This window comes from Argentina anserina, chromosome 4, assembly GCF_933775445.1.
Source record: "Argentina anserina chromosome 4, drPotAnse1.1, whole genome shotgun sequence".
Taxonomy (NCBI): Eukaryota; Viridiplantae; Streptophyta; class Magnoliopsida; order Rosales; family Rosaceae; genus Argentina; species Argentina anserina.
Window position 1 is genome coordinate 5,633,469 of NC_065875.1, and position 6,000 is coordinate 5,639,468.

The following is a 6,000-nucleotide window of genomic DNA, read 5'->3' on the forward strand; positions in this document are numbered from 1 at the left end:
TTATATCTACTTGACGAATAAGTTTGTCTTCTAAGATCTATTATGTCGAGTAGTTCTACACTTAGGTGACGAATATAGTGGTCATTTTGAATTTAAGTCGACGAAATTGTTCGTGATGTAAAATTTAAAGAGACTATTTTTGAGACGACGAAATTTTGCATTTCGTGAGGTATGCTTGTTTGCTTAGGCGACGAAACTATTAAAAACCTCATGTATCATAAATTGTTTAATGTATAAATAAAGAGCAGAAAAAAATTACTTAATATTTATAAATATATTTGTTCATACAAAGTAGGTAATATATAAGTAGTTGCCAAGTTTTACCCTAGGTCATATACAAAAAGAAGGAATATGCTAACACATACTCTTCACTGATATGATGCAGCTGCAGCTTCCCTAATCAACTATGAAAAAAATGCCAAGGACAAAGTCTATGACACTAGCTAGCTACCACCACCACTGAGGGAGTTTGTAATTGGCTGAGATGGATTGCTTGCAGTCCACATCTCCTCCAAACGCTTGATATGCTCCATGGCCTCTAGGTTCTTCTCCTTAGCCTTTCGGGCGTCCTCCTTGGCTTCTCGGGCCTCCTGCTCGGCTCGTGTGGGTCGCTCTTTGGTCTCTCAGCCTTCCTCTTCCAAACGCGCAGCCCTACTTAAAGCCTCTTGAATAATCGCATTGGTCGATATTGAGGATTGACCACCTGTAGTGGAAGCATTTGATGATTGAGAGGTGACCCCAAAAGTTGCTCTTCCCACACCCCAAACCTCTTTTTTGTTTCGTGGTCCTAATGAATTTTAAAAAAAACTTCAACTTGTGTCGGCTCATCAAAATAGTGTACAATTTGGTCATCGAGAACCTTAAACTCATCCCTCACTTTGGCTGTCACCCTATCAACCTCATGTCTGATCTTTTGCTGCATTTAATTTGAAAAATGCAGTTCAATGACTCCACTTGCATATATTGGTACACATATATATAATCACATTCATCACTACCACTTATATATTGCTGCACAGACATATCATCACATCTATCACTAGTTGATTGTTGCACACACATTTGTACCTATGTCAAGATGAAGCCACCATCCTATCTAAAAGACAAAACGAGAAAGACCTTTTCATATCAAAGTTACAAATGTCAAACTTAGTTTACTCTTTATTTTTCCAAATAACAGTGATATTTTCTTGATGTGAGACCTAATTAAATTACAAAAACTGAATACATTCATATGAACAAGCAAATGCATATAATTATTCACATATTTCAGGAAACAAGTGGCAACTTACTATATTTTTAATTGCTTCCGGGTGATCAGCAAGATACACAAGCTCGTAATTCTTAAGTAGGGCCATCGGTTTTCCCTTTTTCTTCAACTCAAGCGCCCCATAGATGAAAGGTGTCGGGCCTGTTGTGTGGTGCAATTTCTTCTCACCCCGGTTCTTGGTGTTGGCTTCTGATTGCCTCTGCATAATTTATAGAAGATATACAATGCACTTACTTAGTGGTTATCTCAAAATTATAACTGTTAAACATACTATTGAGAAATTAATAGTAGAACATAACATGGTATTTAGTGCACACATTTGCTAATCAATCTAAAATAGTAGCATATGAAAAAAATGACAGTAGCAAATTTGTTACAGTAGCAGTATCAAATTTGTTACAGTAACAACATCAAATTTGTTACAGTAACAACAGCAAATGTGGGACCAAACTTGATCATGAAATAGCAAATTACTTACAATGACAACAATTGTAGCCTTCACTAGTTGATCATGAAAGTAAATTAGAAAATCAAGGAAATTAATATACCTTGAACTCAGGAGATTCAAAGTGTCCTAACATCCACTTCCACTCCTCCTTCCTATGTTTAAACTCTTTTAGTATTATATTAGGGGTTTCCTTATTGCGGTTTGTTTTGATCCAACTCTTCCATTTACAGTAGATAGAGGCAGCATGGTCGTGGATCCACTTGACCATCTTCTTATCATTCCAATCAATGTCATAATATAACTGCAAGTCATATATAAATATTTCAGCCCAATTCATGAGTTTTAAGACAAAAACAGTTTCTTTAATACAAAACACATTGAAGACTTGGTTTTAGCTAACCTTGAGTTCATCTAGCAGCTTCTCCCTCTCTTCATCCTCGTGCTCCCACGAAGAAGGTTTTGTCATAGGAATAATGTCTCTCACAATGTGGCCTACATCATGAGTAAGCCAACTATTTTTACCTCTAGTGTTTGGTCCGTGCAAGAACTCGCTGTCGAAGACAAATTTAACCTTCTCACCATGCACTCTCCAATGGTCATAGGCTTTTATCCTTTCATCAACCCCCGAATGCGTTTTAGGGGTGGTGCTGCCACACAAAAAAAGGACAAACAATTAATCGCATGGTATACTTAAAGGGAATTCAAAAATAGGCTTAAAAGGATTTTATATACACTTAAACACATATTATTTAAAGATGAATATAGTATAGGATTACCTCCATCTTCATGAGGATGAGGTAAGCGTCGAATACTGTAGGTGCCTTCATCATTACTTTCAGGATTTGAATCTGATGCACCCGGGTTTGAACTGTCAACAGGGAGCAGGGGAGAGATAGGTGGTCTTGAACCAGGGGCCGGCGCTGTCCTTATTGGCTGTGAAGGGCCATTTACTAAGCTGGCCATCTTGAAGAAGCGCTCAAATGCCTCTTGTTGTTGTTTTCTCTTCCCATTCGTTAGCGGCATCTTTCCTGTATTTTCAATTATGGAATCACAATCACAAAAAAAAAAAACCAGTCATCCCACAGGAAAGTAAAGAAACAAGCATATATACAACTGTTGGAATGAGTCTGAAAAAAACATAACAATTCAGTTATTTCCAAGGATAACATTAACACATAAACACATATTTCCCACATCAACCAGCTGTTCATTTTAACAATAACAATCAAAACTTCAACTCCCTCTAATGTTTCAAATTTCAAACAATCAATAAAGCAATATCACAACCCTGATATAGAAAAAAAAAAGAGGAAACTACACATGTACATGTTACAAATGCAAGAACTTAGAATAGTTACATAGCAGAGGTCAATCAAGCATAGCTGAATAACAAAACCAAAATGAACACAGTGAAAGGGAAAGAACTGAAAAAAGAGGTACTCAACTTCGATATCTTTCAGTCCAAAAACATTACAAAAAGCTCCTTAAATCTCTTCAGTAACACATGAAAAAAAACTGTATAACTAACCCGGAAAAAGTTCGAAACATTGGTAAGATGAAACTGTGCGCAATAAAGTAACAGCCATAAGGAAAGAGGAACCCATTTCAGTTTGGGAAACCTAGATTTCAAATTCAAAGCTTAACTAGTTCATTCCGATTCGATTTAGTCAAAGAATATATGGAGGAAAGAACGACAACCCAATGATAGTGATTTCAATCAAAATAAGAAATCAATTGTAGGATTTTACCTTGTCTGGTAGACTCTCCCTAAAACCGATTTGATTCAAAGATTTGGGTGCAGGTTTCGATTCAAAGATTTGGGTGTAGGTTGGAGGTGACAGGATCGACCGCCATCAGCTTGTCGATGGAGGTGATCGATTTAGTTGCGTCACCGCTGGGTTGTGGACTGATGTGCTGCGAGAAGGTTTTGGGGATTTTGAGAATGAGAGAGAGAGTCGAAGTGTGGATCGAGTTGGAACTGACTGAGGATGAAAGTGTGATATAAATTTTAGGGGTTTTGATCAAGTATAAATTTTCGCCTCAAATAAAATGGGGGAAATTAAACCGCCAAATATTTTGGCCACATAGCCTACGAAAATGCCATTGTTCGTCGGCTATGTTTTTGTGAAGAGCAGACATTGTTCATGTCTAGGCGAATAGCTCAGAATAGGGCGAATGATACGTTTTCGGAAAGGGAACGGCGCCAGTAACCAAACATGTCTGCTTTTTCGGGCATCGGAGGTCGTTTAGGCCCTCAAAATCAGCTTTTAGTGTTTTCCAAAATTATTTTGGATTTTGTTTGTTTTGGATTTTATTTTATTTTAACCCATGGATTTGATTAGGATTTTATTAGCACCCTATGGTTTCGTTTTAGTATTTAAGCTACCTCCGATCTTGTGGTTGTATGAGACATATTTCATATTATAAAACTTTTGAGTTCTCTCAATTTTCCTAATAGATTCGAGAAACCTTAGTCTTGTGGATTCGAGACTACCGTTAGTAAATTCTAACGGATTAGTTTTACTGCATTATTTTTAATCATCGCTCTAGTGTATACTAAAATATTCATATATAATATTAAGGGTTTTAAATGTTATTAATAAAATATAGGAATATTAATTTGAGAAGTAGATTACACTTAATTAATATTAAAAAAAATAAAGTCATTAATTAATTGTCTTCATTCCAATCCTCATCTTCTGTATCATTTGCCTCTGATTCCGTTGTGTACGATTCATTAAAGATGTTGTCTTCTGAAGCATAAATCCTTCATCAATGGCACCATGGTCTCCCTGCCTATTTTGAGATGTATATTCATTTGGGATTGTGATGAATTGATCTCCTTGCACAAAGTGTAAGTGGTTGTTGATGCGAATATCATCTAAACCAAATATTTGAGATGGGGAAGACTCTTGATATGGTTCATGAACTTCGTCGTTGTCCTCTTCAGCATCAAGTTCTTCACCACCGGAAAGTGTGGTCTCACTCCATATATTCCTATGTGACATAAAGTTAACCACTTTCCAAGGAGGACCAGCTTTAGGATCATCGAGATAGAACACTTGTTTTGCCATGGTGGCGAGAATAAATGGCTCAGTGTCGTACCAGCTTGTCTCTGTATTCACTGATAACATACCATAATTCATCTTCGTACTCCTCGGCACATTCAGATTAGTATTGAACCATTTACACTTGAACAGTATAACGCTCATATTTCCATACATTAATTCGACAACGGCAAGTAGCACTCTGTAGTAGGGAAAGTTGTCCCCATGTACCATGACCCCATAGTTTTGGGTTTTGTGGTTTATATCTCGTTGAAGTGTTACAAACTTCACACCGTTGACAAAACATCCCGCATGCACACTGTGGTGGTTTGGCTGGCACGCCAAATGGTACAATTCTGGTAAGCACCATTTACTATTCTGTTGTCTTAGGCTTCTCATCTACAAAATGGTGTCATAAATACATTAAAAGTGAAATTATTAAATTATTAAAATGGACAATTATTTTGCAAGCTTGTTAATAAACGTACCCATGTTAGAAAGTAATAGTGAAACTTTCTTTTATGCGTCACGTTAGGCCTCCGATATTTTGGATTGGCTTTAATGAGCTTTAAATAATCATCAAGGAAATACTGAGCTTCTTTGGAGTGTTGTAGTACACACCAATGAGCTTCAGCTAGCTCAGGATCACTTAATCTCTCAAAATTTGGTAAAGTACCAAAGTGTCGTACCTCTTCTGAAACAACTGAAAGATTGAAGTGTTGTTTGGTACTAGCCATGGTTGAAGGTTCCACCCCATCACTATTTTAGAGATATAAGTTGCAATAGATCACACATTCATCTGCAATGCATGACTCCGCTATCGATCCTTCTGGGTTACTCTTGCTTTTACATAATCTTTTGTACTGCCTCAGTTGTCTAAAATTACACAATTAGTATAGTGTTGTTGTGAAGTGTAATTAAGGGCATAAAAATGATGTAAAGATTTGCACCTTTCTTGGGGTACATCCAGGCAAGATTTGTCCAGGAAAATGGACCATCAGGTGGATCATAATGACAAAGAAAGCGGGCGGAAAAACCCGCTCGAATTTGCACAAGATGTACACAATGTCTTCTTTCAATATAATAACTTCTAACTTCTTGAGCTCTTTAGCACATAGCTTTTGAAAGAACCGACACAGTACTATTATACGTTCCACCACATCTGGATGCAAATAGAGTTGAATTATAACTGGAAGAAGTCGTTGCAACAAAACATGACAGTCATGAGTCTTCAA